We start from the raw sequence: 14,959 nt of genomic DNA, 5'->3' as shown, positions 1-14,959 counted from the left end.
TCATGAGGTAACATTAGGCCTGAAAACATGTTCATTTGACGACATGCGAGCGACAGGTACGAGCTGACTTGCTAGGCCGCACAGTTTGAGCGATCATTCGTTTTCGATTCATTAATTTTGTGCTGGACCGTGACTGGGGCACCCCACAACCCCCAATTGGAGAAGGTCCGAGCTTGAATGGGGCCAAAAATTATGTCGCAATTGAACATAAATCATATAGTATTTATAAAACTTTTTCCAACGTTTTTCAATGTCTTTTCACGCTTCACGCGATTTAGTGTTATGAACTGTTTTGCTTATTGGTTGCCCTTCTCCACGAAATGCGCATTATTTATAGAAAAAGGCATTTCGTCGTCAGACATTCCCACGCCATAACGCACCACACATAATTAGGTTTAGACTAACATTGGACTCCGAAAATTGTGTCGAAAAGTACTGCGCTTCGTTGACCGAAAACGTCGATATATGTATGTCTAATTGTCTATAGGCGTCTAAATGGCTGGCGGCGATTCTTGCTGTCCTGGCAATCTGTACCACGTACGTCAAATGCCCTCACACAGACAAAGAATATTTGCCGTGAAGTACTATCAATTTAGAATCCCGTGCAGCTTTTAGTTTAGTACGCTTGGGCGATTTCAATATCTATTCACTATATAACAGACAGTAAATCACAAAATGCAACGAACTAACTATTCAACAGGCTCGCCCGAATATGTGTAATTATATTACGAATTTCATTATTTACAAATTTACGACGACACTTCCTCATATGTACCGGAAAATCTGATTATTCTGAGAAGATAAAATATTTATAGCGATATATAGGCTATACAATTACCGATATCATTGACCGATTCAGTCATGAATGATCGAAACTTTTCGCTATTGGCCCGATTAGGCTACATAGACTCTCTAACTTTCACAGAGTAAAATGAATGTGCTCACAAGTAGGCTACTGGTGAAAACATCCATCCAACTGTCGGTCTGAGAGCGAAGCCCTGCGGGGGCCCAAGTCCAACGTTTTTAGGGGTGAGCTGACTAAGTGCTTTTTCGGCTTGGATTTTGTGGATAGTCGCATAGCGCCAAAAGTTTTTGCGCGGTGTATTGTGTTTGTAGTAGCCAGAGTAGCCTACGTCTGGTGGTAGTGGGAAATGAGCAAGGCATAGCACGACAATGTGCTTGGTTCTACTCTGAAACGCTTCATCTCTCGATATTACCAAAGAGAAGAATTTTATTCGAGTTGGCGAGGTCGGTTAAAACCATGGCCACCGGCGCGAAAGACTGTAAACTACTCTCGGCGGTAGCACGTTTATCTGGAAAGGCAATTTTATCTCGATTCAGCAGACTCACTACCGTAAAATCACGTGGATGCCCTCATGAAAATAATTAAGACATTCTAATTATCACGCTCTAAGCTCCATATACTTGTAAAAAACAGCGGCATACTTTGCATTTCGGGTTGATATCGATTTGTGAAAGTTCACCGGTCCGTCAAATATTTTTTGAAATTTTACCGGTCCGCGAGGTGTAAAAGGTTGAGAACCACTGATTTCGGATATCTTTGTAATGAATCCCTTGAAAATGATAAATCCGCGATCTGTCGTCAAGAAAGTGTTGTGATGAGTATCGCAAACCATTGTTGTTGTTTGTGGTAGTCATGGTGTTTTTCGCCTGCAATGGTCATTTACACCAGATCGATATTCTTTTTTATGATTCCGTATTAGCCGACTTAAAACGCAAACCATCAACGCCACCATGCCTCCTAAAGTTTATGCAAGAGGACTACTCGTAATGGGAGATGATATAACGACAACGAAAGAAGCAGCCTACGGATGTCGATAACACCTAAAATGTTGTTGGGAATGCGAACAAAATGTGTAAGGAGAGTTTTCTCGTGAACGCGGATGTGAATAATAACACAAAGATAATTCCAACACAAATCCCTTTTCCTCATTCTGTCTACCCAAGGCGTCCCCGAACATTGGTAGCGGGGACCACTTTTCGAACTTGATAGACGCCGTGAACCGCAAGATTGAAATATCCGCACCTAATATTTTGTACATACTTAACATTTTAGCAAAGCTAAAAAGTCAACAAATCGATATACCGTGCTGTCAACTAACATGCGTGGCAGACATTGTTAAAAGGAATCATTTTTCAAAAGAATACGACTACAACAAATATGAGTTATGAATATAGCTTGAATTTTATTCTGTATTAGAATCAGCACCCGATACGAGGTAACGCTTTCCAGCGACTAGATCAAATAGGTCGTTGCTGTGATGGTCTCAAGATCGGTTGGAGATGACCGTTTTCCAGAAGCGGTCTTGAACGGCTTTAGACGTAACTTTCATCCCTTTTTTAGCATTCATTTACAGAAATTGACTATAACTATTCATGAAACAAACAACAGCTGTCTATTAAATTTTTGTGGCATATTCAGAGGTCAATCAGAGCCGCAAGGAGGCTATAGCTTGCAGCCTCATGCGGCTCTGAGAGCCGCGGTTAGGTACCACTGCAGTACGGTCAATCCCAGCAAATATAGGCGTGTGACCACAAAGCATATGAATCGGGTAGGCATCTGTCTGTGGCTCTCAACCAGGGGTCCGCGGAGCATTTTCGGGGGTCCGCGTAACCTCTAAATTTGTGAAATAATTGATAACCTAATTTGTAATTTTTACAAATTATTGAAAGCATGGGACAGTCTCGTTTCATAATTGCTCAGCCTTCAGTACTCACATCAATAAAATGATCGTCTGAGATGAAATATCCCATTGCCAATAGCGCACTGATACAAACATATTGGGGTTTATGGAAAAATGAAAAGTTCGGGTGACTTCGAAAGGTTTTCGAAGCATTTTGGATTTGAAGTTGTCAGTATCAGAATATTAGATAAAAATCGTTTTAAATAGAATTTCTGAATTTGTTTTCTAATCTGCCCGAATAAAAAAATTGAAACCTCCCCCCGAAATCCATTTTCTTCTGTGATATACATAACCACTATTCCAGAAAAACTTCAAGGTGAGATGCTCGATAGAAATGACAAGGCTGGACGTTATATGTTCTTCAAAAACCTTGATTCTCAATTTTGGTGTAATATATGTTACGATCACACCACAAGGTGTCACCGGAAGCGTTCATATTACATTCGCCACCAACTATCTTTCTGGAAATGTATTTTCGGCACTCGTTCATATCAAATCGAATACACGGATTCTCATGACAATTAATAGGGCTGCATTTCCAACAAAACTCATATAGTTGCTGCTTATCACAATCCTACAGTTAATATTTGCACAAGACAGTTAGACATATGACGGTTGCACGATAATTGAGCTAATTATGAACGGAAACTTGAGGGGGTCGCCGGAGGTTCGTTACGGTCGAAGAGATGTCCGCGATGATAAAAAGGTTGAAAACCAATGGCCTATGTGTAATGTGTATTGACCTTCTCCAAATACCTGAGACTGACTCAGAAAGCCAATGGAGCCCATTTTGACCCCGGTCAAGCGCAACTGATGTGTGACCATTAGGTTTGAACCATCCATTTCAAGAAACATCCATGGTGTTACATTTAATTTGTACATAAAATATGCTTGCTGAAGGAAGTGATGCTGTATTCGCAGTGTACTACGATATCGGCTGGTAATGTTGTACAGGCGAATATTGCGCTGCAAAAGGATAACGTTGAAAGATTGCGCCTCTCAGGTGGCGAAGGGTACAATGTGCCTGAACAAATATTTGCACACTTCTCCACCCTTGGATACTATCGTGAACGTCGCTATTTTGAATTAAGCACGATGGAAAAATGCAACCGGAACTTGATTAATATTTTTGACTTTCCTGTCTTGTTTTTACGGAATATAAAATGTTGTAGTATAAATTGTAATGCATTGGATCAAAAACTGAGACTTCAATACACAGTTTCTTCAGAATATTTTGCAACTTTCACTCTTAGCGAAAATAATCGTATATACGGGCATAGGCGCCGACTTACGAGGTTACGAGGTGGCGGCCACCTCGTACAAAATGCCAGTGGTGGCTCCTGGCTCGTGACGATATCGGGTGGTGGGGCACGGGCTGCAAGCGACTTTTTATCAAGATGACGTCACAATGGCGTTTTCCAACGTAAACAAGTAGCTTAATGATGGTACGGTAACATGAATTTCACGACAACAGTGATTTTAACGTATGTGCCACGAAAGGTCTGCCGGTGAGCTGTGACTTGAAGTGTGGTAACTGCGTAACCGGCGTACGGAACAAAGATTCAAGACGGTTCATGTTCGCACTTGACCTGACTAATTATCAGTGTTGGGATGACTCGAGTCATGACTTGACTCGTGTCAGACTCGAGTCACCGTTTTCGTATGACTAGACTTGACTCGAGTCACTTTGTAAAAATGACTTGACTTGACTTGACTCGACGCTTCAAAAATGCAGATTGACTCGTGACTCGAAGCAAAATTTACGAGTCAATTTCAAGTCATCAAGTAATCGATGTCGACTAAATCGCCGTATTTGGTATAAATTCGGATTGTTAACCGATCACTCAACGATTGTTAGTTTTACCTAGCCTCCATTGTTACATCACTAATGAATTGATCGTTAACGCAGAGATCTGAGCTTATAGCTTACGTTTTCGTAAACTTGCTCACCTCAACCAGTCCTCTTGCGTGCTTTAAATCGAACGAATATCACCCATACGTTTATAATTGTATATCATGGATATATATGTGGGTAGGGTATTGCTCCATATCATTTTAATAAATTTTCTGATACTTCATACGCCATCCGGTATTTTGGCTGATAACTAAAGATCAGGGGTGGGCACTGGGCAGAGCTGCTTCACGCACGAGCCGCATATCAAAAATCGTTGCATTAAATGAGTCACAACACAAAAATTTATGTATAGTAATATATTTCGTCATAAGGAATTGTAGGGTATCGAATGAAGTTTATTATTGTGTGGTATAAGACCACCTAAGCTGCACCTAGGCTGCAAGGTGTTTGAAATCGGGCTGACAGTGCGGAGCTCGGTAGTTTGCAAATATGTCGATTTTGGGTAAATCTTGGCTATTATGATTTTGGTGTTTGGTTTCGTAATGACGTTTCAATTCTTGCTTTGTGATTATTGGGCGAATCTTGACGGAAAAGGCACAATCAAATAATCAAAGAGCAGCATGCGGCTAGCAAGTCGCAGTTTTCCCACCCCTGTTGCAGACAGAGGCTATACCGCTGCACTTGCGTAGTTTGACAGTTCTACGTATGTATGAGCGATAGAGCGCCTTCTTGCGTGTATAATCAACTCTTCATTCGTTCCTTGATTCAGAATAAATGGAGACTCCATCTGTATTTAAAATAGTTAGCAAAATACAATGAACTTGAATCATGTATCGTACTTTCAAAATTCAACTTGACTCGACTAGTGACTTGACTTGACTTGACTCGACTTGACTCGAGTCACCTCCAAAAATCAGGTGACTTGACTTGCCCCAATGTCACCTTTGAAAATCGAGTGACTTGACTTGACTCGAGTCAAAATCTGCAATGACTCGAGATGACTCGTGACTCGAAGGTAGTGACTTGTTCCCAACACTGCTAATTATCTGCAGAAATCGAAATGACTATAACTCGAGAGATTGCGTAAGCCTAACTGGAAATGTCGAAGAGTTTGGACACATATGCAATTGTTATCCCACAGATTGGGCCTGTCATATTGAATCCAAAACATCATTCTGAAGAACTAAGAATCACTGAGGAATAAGCTGATCAAGTGATCACACTGATCAGCTGTTAGCCGCCATCGAAAACGAAATAGCTATCACGCTTGACAGAGGGTTGTAAGAAAATGGCTTGAAGGCCACAATTTCACGGTGAAATTGACATTGGAGAATATAATATAAAAGTATATATTTGAATGCAAACCGAGAATGTTAGTAAACTGTTTCATGATATAATCATCGCATCACCTATCTCAGTATGAAACACAGTTAACGTTAGCACAGATACACCTGCTTTTGCGTGAAATCCGCAATGCGTTGTAAGCTAAAGTGTCAGATCAACGCACACCTCCACCATACTCGGCCTTGATCACGAAATTACTGCCCTAATCATTGAGTGTCGACCTTGAGACTTGGCACATAGTTCGATACTAAAATCAAGACATACCGTGCAAAAGCTTATGACGGATCTAGGTAAGGAGCATCGTCAAAATCAATAGAGACCAATACCGGCTTTGCGTAAAATCTGTTAGCGATAAATGACGAGTCAGCTCTCACTCGACTTAGGAAACGAAATTACCACTAACACAGTTCAGTGACAAACTTAAAACTTGGTACAGCGTTCGATACTAACATTAAGACTTACCGTGCCAAATATCATGGCCGATCTCGGTATGGAACATCGTCAAAATCAATGGATACCGATACTGGCTTTTGAGTAAAATCTGTTTGCGATACATGACGGATCAGCACACACTCAACTTCGGAAACGGCATTACTACCCTAAACTTCAAGTAGAAACCCTGAAACTTGGGGCAATGTTAAATACCGCCATCACGACATGACATAGCAAGTTTCAAGAATTATCATGGTGTGAAACACCATCAAAATCGACCTATACCAGCAAAGGTCGACTAAACGCATATCATGGTAACCGAGTTCAGATATAGATACGATTGTTACATCACACCTTAGGGGCACAGACCTACACTCTTAGAAATATTCGTAGATTTACCCAAATCATACCGGTAAATTTGTCCCGTCAGTTATATTAACGGTGAATGCCCGTTAAATTAATATACGGGCACGTCAAAAGTAATTTTACTTGTTTTTAGAGGGTAAAAAAATTACAGATTAAATTCGTAGAAGCAATTTACGGGATAACCAGTATTTCAGATTTACTTTTGGATTTGTAAAAGCAATTTACTGGATAATAAGTATTCCGGATTTACTTTTGCATTCGTAAAAGCGATTTACTGGATAATCATTATTTGCAGCATTGCTATTGAACTCACAATTCGATCATTTTACACGCTTACGGTGTTATGTACATATATATATGTGATTTTCGTAATTACATCATGTTTCAATCATCAACTAAATTACGACATCGATGGCCGTGCTGATTGCTAATCGGTGAATGGTATCCGAACATTTGGGCATTGCAGAAACCATCGTTTATATCGCTTCATAAATAGTATCCTTTGAGACATCAAGGTCTAGCAATAGTAGCATGGCAAGCGAATTTGGTATGTTATGTAGTTTTACTGCAGGTATGATCTTTTGTGTAATTATCTGTTGGACCAGTTATGCCACCATTGTAGACTCCTTAACGCATGTATGATGCAAACTATATATCGAAACACGGGAGCTGGTGTTCAGCCGCGATGCTCCTTTGCCATTGAGACGAGAGTAGTAGACGTCCTTTACCTTTTTCCTGCGACCGGCCTTGTGAATTGTTTGATCATGAATTCGTAGCAGAAAAACGAACAGAGCCCACCGCACGAACAATAAAAGATGTTTATATCCATCTACCTTGGATTGGCCCCATTTCCACCCGCTTTGAAAAACAATTGATTTCTGCTGTCGGTAAATGTTACGATACAGTCAAAACCAATGTGATTTTTACAACAACACAACTGCTCCCTTCAACACGCAAAGACGTGCTTCCTGCACTTCAACAAAGTAATGTAGTGTACGAATATAGGTGCCACTGTGATTGTGGCTACGTGGGAAGAACGTCAAGACGTCTGCAGGACCGCATAAACCAACATGTCCCCAGATTTATCAGAACACGTGCGTCACGCGATGTGAAAAGCTCACCCTTAACTCATCCACTCAAGATTGATGCTGATCGATCAAAAGCCATTAATTCTGCCATCGGCAAACATCTGTTGGATAATCCGATTTGTGCGAATAATTATCGAGACGACCGATTCCGAATCGTAGGCCGAGGCCGTTCACAATTCCATTTGTGTGCCTTGGAATCAACTTTTATCAAAATACACCAACCAAAACTCTGTCAACAAAAGGAGTTCGTGTATCACCTAAAAATAGTACATTGAACGCTCTCTCATTCGAAATTTCATGCTGGTGACGTCATATTTTGTGATACGATTGTTGATATACAATGTTCTTTCCAATTCTCTACTAGTTGCTGACGATTACCCCTGACGAGTGTCAGCCGAAAATATTCGGGTTCATTTCAATATGAATATACTATTTAATTGTATATTGAAGTTCTGTACCTCCAAGAAGCTCTTCGAATTCGTAGCTGCTCGAGCGAACAGTACATTGTGACGTCATACATATTCCAGACATAGTGGCGTCAGACGTCAGACATATCTGAGCCTGAGCACGTGCGGCTGAATGTTCCGAGATAGATATTATATCGATGCGATGTTTTCGTATTGGATAATAACAAGATGCGTTGCTGTAAGATATTGAGGGTTTCGAAGCCACAGCTTAACTCTAGCTTTAGAATATTGCAGGTGTTGATAGCAGATATTGTAGGTATAGCAGTATCCGAGCTCAAATCTGGCAAGTTATTCTCAGTCCTGTTTCTGAAGACGTATGTATTTTCGTTACAGTTTAATGGTGAACAGAAGCTATGGCTTATAAGAATGTATTACATTTTCTGACATTGAACTACACGAAAATGGAAGCGTTATGGCATTATGAATCATGACGTCGACTGCTTATGTGATAGAAAGGGATCATTTCGCCTCTCGCTTCTAGCACGATGCCGTGCGAAATACATTGGACGTGCGATGCAAAGGAGTATTGCCAGAAAAGTTTGCAATCACGCTGGAAAAGATGATTCAGGTACGAAGTCCTAGGCCAAGGGTATCCGTATCAAACTCAACTTGCGTCGCTGGCCAGATTCAAACTTTCAAACCGCTCGCGGGTAGAGCTGGGCAAAATCGAGTACCTGAGTGATTCGATTCTGAATCATGTAATACGCTTCGAGTTGAGTCGAGTAATCGAGTATCACGCATTATGACGTCATAACAGAATTATTATGTCAAAGTTTAAAAATGTACCTTTTATACGACCACAATCCTTCACATTAAAGATACTTTGGTATTTTTTCGACCATACCGATGTAATTGCACTTGATGACAATGCTGTGGGATGATCATGACTTCGGAAATGTGCTATTTCCAGTAACATTTGTACTTTCTACTATATGTTTCGTATGTTACGATAAAGCCAATCAAGGTTTCAAGGCTTCAACAGTGAAAATTAGTATCAAAACTATAATTCTCGTTGATAAATTAAAACTTTCAGTGGCGGGGAGCGTATAATTTCAGTGCTCGAAAAAGTCGTCTTTTACTACTCGACTCGAATCATTAAAATTAATACTCGATTCAGATTCGAGTACTCGAATCATTGTGCCCAGCCCTACTCGCGGGCCGGATCAGTCAAATCATTCCAAAATGTTACGGTACATCAAAACGCCCGACCTTACTTTTCGCTTAAATAGTTTATTATCAATCCTGTATACATTTTGGTATATTACATAACATTCACGATCATATCATATGGATATATTCTAGCAGCACCTTTACTCGCAAACAACGGAAGTTTGGCAAAAATTCAAAGATTGATCGTTCGAATTCAACCGCTTATAAACACTGACTCTAACCACGGAATAAGCTGACATATTTGTATGCTCCCTTTGTTTTAATCGTAATCTGCCGTTAACTCATCGTATGGGCTTTGAGGAACACAAGTGATTTAATATTAAACGCAGACGTTAGAATTTGGCTCATTATTAATCGTCATTCGCGTTTCTCTGTCTGTCTTGGGCCTTAGAGTAGAAGTGATACAGCAGTGCGACCAAATATATTTGAATTGTATTTTTTATAACTATTATATTTTCCATGCGACCTGCATATAACAGTTTTTTTTCACTTCACGAATAACTACTTTTTGGCTCATTTCTTCATAAATATATGAACTCAGTGTGCACTTTTTGGAGTTTTTGGAATTGGATGTCAGTATCACCAACTTGTTCCTGATGATGACTAGAGTAAAACCATAACACCACTGTCGGATAATTATATCACGGTCTATGATCTTGACATTTGTGGCCTTGCGGGAAGCATTTCTTACAATAATATCTCAACATTTGTTAGAAAATGTGCTGGGTAATACAGGGGTTTTTCAAACTACTCAGAATTGCTTCGCAGGCCGCATGCGACCTGCTGGCCTTATGTTCGACATCGCTATCCTAGGCCATCATTATTTGAGAAATTGACAAGAATATGAAAAGTCGCAGTATGTCATACTATAGCGTCTCAAAGTTTCCAAATTGTAACGGTGTTGATGACAGCATAATCTTTGTTCAGATTATAGAAGAACCTACAAAAAGAGCATGGCCCTAAGTACAGTCCTTCAACTGCTGCTGAAGTTTTGATGAAGCCCTCTTCATTCAGGCAGTTGCTGACCGATGATCTCCGCAAGAAAGACTGGATTTTCGTCATTATCCACACTTACTTTTTTTTACGTGTTCCCGCACCAAATAAACCTGATTCAAATTTACTGGTCTCAGGAACGTAAAACTGCTGCAAGGGACCAGACGAGTATATTGATATTACAGCAGATTTCTGTTACCTTAGGTTACGGAAATTTTCCGTAAAATTTCCTACGGTCAGCATATGTAAAATCATATTACGGGGAGAGTTATTTCGAATTTACTGGTCTCATCAGCGTAAAACTGCTGCACTGGACTAGACCAGTAACTTGGTATTACAGCCGTTTTCCGTTACATCAGGTAACGGGAATTTTCCGTAAAAATTTTAACAGTCAATCTATGTAAAAATAAATTACGGTCAATAATATTTACGGGAAAATATTTTTCAAATTTACTGGTCTCAGAGTCGTAAAACTGCTGCCAGGACCAGACCAGTAATTTGGCATAGAATATTTTTAACAGTGTATTTTGCCCACTTGCTCGGTAATTTTATGAATATGAGAGAGTAAATCACCGTTTCTTTATTGTGTGCGGCTTTGAGAGAATAGACAGTGAAAGCTTGTTATGAGCGCTACCGGGGCATGCCCCGGCTAGGCATTCGCAAAGCGAAAACACAGAAGATAATTCGAATTTCGCAGAGACTTCTCTATATAACGGCATTTACAAGCGAAAGGACAAGAAGAATACGATTTTCGCTGTGATCTCGGTATATATAGATTGCTGTGTGTCTATAAATGGTAAAGAATTGTTTTCGAACCGAATTTTAGGTGGGGCAATGCCCAAGTTGCCCTATAGGTCGAGCCGCCACTGCAAAATGCTCAAACGCCCAAGTGATTTGTGACCAGTAATTACTAATTAGTAATCAAGCGAATCGATGCGGCCTCGTTAGAGACGTCTTCGATTTCGATACGCGCGTGTGCCAGGCGCGTAGCCACGGGGGTTTCGGGGGTCGAACCTCCCTGTTTGAAACGCGAAACTCCGTCATTTTGAAATGATCATTCTGACTCTAATATTCAGTTGCAATTCAATAATTGTGTTATCAGTGTTCCGCGCGGCAGATTTGCGAGAAACGTGTTGTCAATTAGCGAGAAGAGTCTGTGATTATCTCGGGCTTAGATGGTCGCGAAATTAGGTCATTCATTCCCGTGCGCGTGGCAATCGTCTCTAGCCTGATTTATCGCGTCTCGATCAAGCCTGGTTCCGCAGGCTTGAACAATCGCATCTGCAATAGCCCAGTTCAAACTATATCATCGCTTGCCTGCGCAATCGCATCTACATCGGCGGCTTCGGCATGGTGTGCACGATATCCTCGCTGGCCTACACAATAGCATCTGTAATAGACCGGGAGTGGAGGATATCATTGCTGGTCTAATTATCGCGTCTCGGGCCTAGCATGCTTTGGCTCCTATCCCTCCTCGCTGGTTTGGAGACAATGCGGTCGAGTTTACGCTAATTACTGATTGTTTTATGTCATATTGATTAAAGATGAAAAAGCGACATCGCGAAACTGAATACATCGAATCGTTGCAACCAGACTTTAACGTGCGTAATTGATTCCCGCTAATACTGGAACGTAACGATCAGAAGATGTGTATCAATCATGGTTCGAGTTCTGAAAGACGACAAAGGTTTGAAATCCGTGCCATCAAGTTCGGACATTTTGATTTGCGAAAACTGTCGCCGAGATTATTTAATACGCGCGCGTATTTAATTGTTCACCAGAGATCAGGGACTCACTAATTGACAGCACTCCCGGACTCTTTGGCAAGCTTATAATACGCCTAAAATCGCCAATACGAAAAGGTTATATGATCGCCATTTACACATGTACTTGACCCGAATTGAATTGATGCTATTGGTAAATTTGAAAACAAATCCAAACCTCCCTAATTTTTCGACAGGCTACGCTCCTAGCGTGTGCTGAGAAGCACCCTCCTAGATCTCCTCTCCCTACCAGGTGCCCAAATAGACGTTCTGCTTCTCTGAAATCTAAATTATGTGCGCCCATATTAGTGTACAAGACCATTCATGAGCTAGCTAGCTTTGTGATAGTCTTGGTAATCGGAGCGTGAAATTGGAGGATGTGTTGGTGTGTGCCTGCAAATTGGAAATCATTTCTGCGCAGATTCGTTTCTCTAACAAGGCTTTGCCAGGGACATTAATCAGGAAATGCAGCAATACAGCTTAAACACCGATACCATGAGAAAGCAATTACCGCGACGAAAGCTGCTCAATACGGTGTCAGACTCAAAACCCATTCGCGGCGATACTGATTAGAATACACGCATTCTCATTTGTCATCATCCATATTTCTTGTTATCTACTTGATACATTCGTACTCCGAAATTGTCACACAAAGTCATTTTTCAGTTTTCCTTTCGTTATTAACGTGCAGTAGGCCATGCCATGCCATTGTCAAATATTGATGCATGACAAGATTCTGTGGGGCACAAATTCTGATTTTATTCGATTCGTATGAACAGGGAACCTTTTACATTCCGATAAACTTGATTGCTGGATGTACTCGTACCGAGAACAACAATATCGAATATTAAACTATTAGACATTAGATAGACAGTGGATTTCTATTGGGCATGCGTCCGGAAGTGGAATTAATTCTATCCCAGGGGTGGCCAACGCGCGGCCGTAGAAGGAAATCTGTGCTGCCGTCAACACGTAATTCAATTAGTATGTGTAGGCAGCCGTCGATATGCAGATTTATTTTACGAATTGATCGATGTACTCCCGAACTGCTTCGCGAACGTAAACCGAGAAATGCACCAATGCCTCCCAAATCGTTGTTTTAATCAGCAAACAATTGCCGCGAAGCGAGTCAGTCAACGCGGAGCAAGAAACCGCAAGAGACAATTACTGATTGGCTGCGCGATTTCGCGTTTGTAATCATCCATCATTATTGTCTGCTTGAAGTATTCGAGAGTGATCATGAGTTACTAACATTGATGCAACTGCAGATTCTCAGTGACGTAAATTCTGATGTTTTTTCGATGAATTCCGTCGGACGGACTGGTAGCGCAGGTCGAATGATCGTATACCGTATTAAGATTCCATTTAATAACTCCACTGCATGGTTTGATATTAATGAGTTCAGGGCCGATATTAAAACGTCACGCGAATGGTTGAACTCGGCACGTACACCAGCGGCATGTACCAAAGTGCGTTTTCGTGCGACGATAACGTCATCGATATGGAAGAATTATGACGTCACAAGACTTCGCCACCTCGTAAAAAAATGAAAGTCGGCGCCTATGTATACGGGTGTTAAGATTAGAGCCCGACCGATTATCGGCTCGCCGATAATATCGAGTCGATATCACACTTGGAAAGAAATATCGGTATCGGCCATTGGAGGTAAAAAATATCGGCCATTTTCGTGACGTCACAACATGGTAATAGGGATTCAGAGAAGACGCGAAGTCTTCACTGAATGTCAGTAAATTATAAAGATAAAGGGCCAAGCTGCAATGCACAATTGCACAGTCGCCCTATCTGAAAAATATACTTTCACCGTTATGCCCCAGTGACTTTAGTGGGAATCCCCCTGCGGTTATCGAACACCAGAGACAGGAGAGATGTACGGATCATGGTTTTTTAGGATCCTGTTCCAATCCTGTTTCATGAAATCATAATCCTGATCCAATCCTGATCCTGTTGCAATCGAATATTTCAGTATCCGAGTCCAAAAATAATCCTGTTTTCAAAAATTGCTTCATTATCCATGTCACTATGAGCAGCGGTAAATATGATACTACCATATGTGATTTCTGGAAAAAATAAACACCAACAGAATGAAAGGCAGGATGAACTTATAAAATTAGAGTAGTTTACATACTGCAAACAGACAGATGATAACTGAAATTGTATCCAAGAATAGCAACATGGTTATCGTTAAGATATAGACTGACAAAAAAAAAAGAAATTATGACAAAATCAGCCTGACTTCACTTGAAAACATCGTCACCAGAACTTTTCACTGCAGCTAAAGCATCTAAGCTATCAGCTGAGAGTAAGGATATTTTATGTCAATAGTATTCCCACACAAACTGAACGCCTTTTCACTGGATGCATTTGATGCAACAATACTGATTTTGATTACGGTACCCCAACAGCAAGTCTACTGAGATTTGGATACCTGACAATTGCACTGGGATTCATCCAATACTTCAGTAAGCCGATGCTATCTCGATCCTCTGAGTCACTCAAAGGACTCCTAATCTAATATAGTCTTCGAGCTCATCGGTTGAAATTAGAGATGATATTGACAGCACAAAACATATACCCAGCATATTTCCCATCTTGTTTAACTACCAAATGTCGGAGCTGTCACCAAACATAACTTAGCGTCTTTTTGACAGTATTTTCGTCAGCCATGACAACGACATTCCGAGCTATCAATTCTAAAATCTCTGACATTCTGAATAACAAAAGAAACCCAAATGATATCAACCAATGAACCAACATC

General features: G+C 40.7%; 1 protein-coding gene and 1 long non-coding RNA gene across 3 annotated transcripts in view; one reads left to right on the top strand and one right to left on the bottom strand.

The window, feature by feature from the left end:
• The window catches only part of LOC145453215 (uncharacterized), a 184,652-nt gene that overhangs the window by 127,951 nt on the left and 41,742 nt on the right, over positions 1-14,959 (bottom strand). The gene's annotated exons all lie outside the window — the stretch shown is intronic.
• LOC145454593 (uncharacterized) lies at positions 8,271-10,547 on the top strand. The gene is made up of 2 exons (XR_013920173.1): positions 8,271-8,825; positions 10,355-10,547. It is a non-coding gene; the product is annotated as an uncharacterized LOC145454593 (long non-coding RNA).

Source organism: Botryllus schlosseri, chromosome 13 (genome assembly GCF_051294905.1).
Source record: "Botryllus schlosseri isolate E-star chromosome 13, Bs_hap1, whole genome shotgun sequence".
Classification (NCBI taxonomy): domain Eukaryota; kingdom Metazoa; phylum Chordata; class Ascidiacea; order Stolidobranchia; family Styelidae; genus Botryllus; species Botryllus schlosseri.
This window is presented reverse-complemented; position numbering and strand designations above follow the sequence as displayed.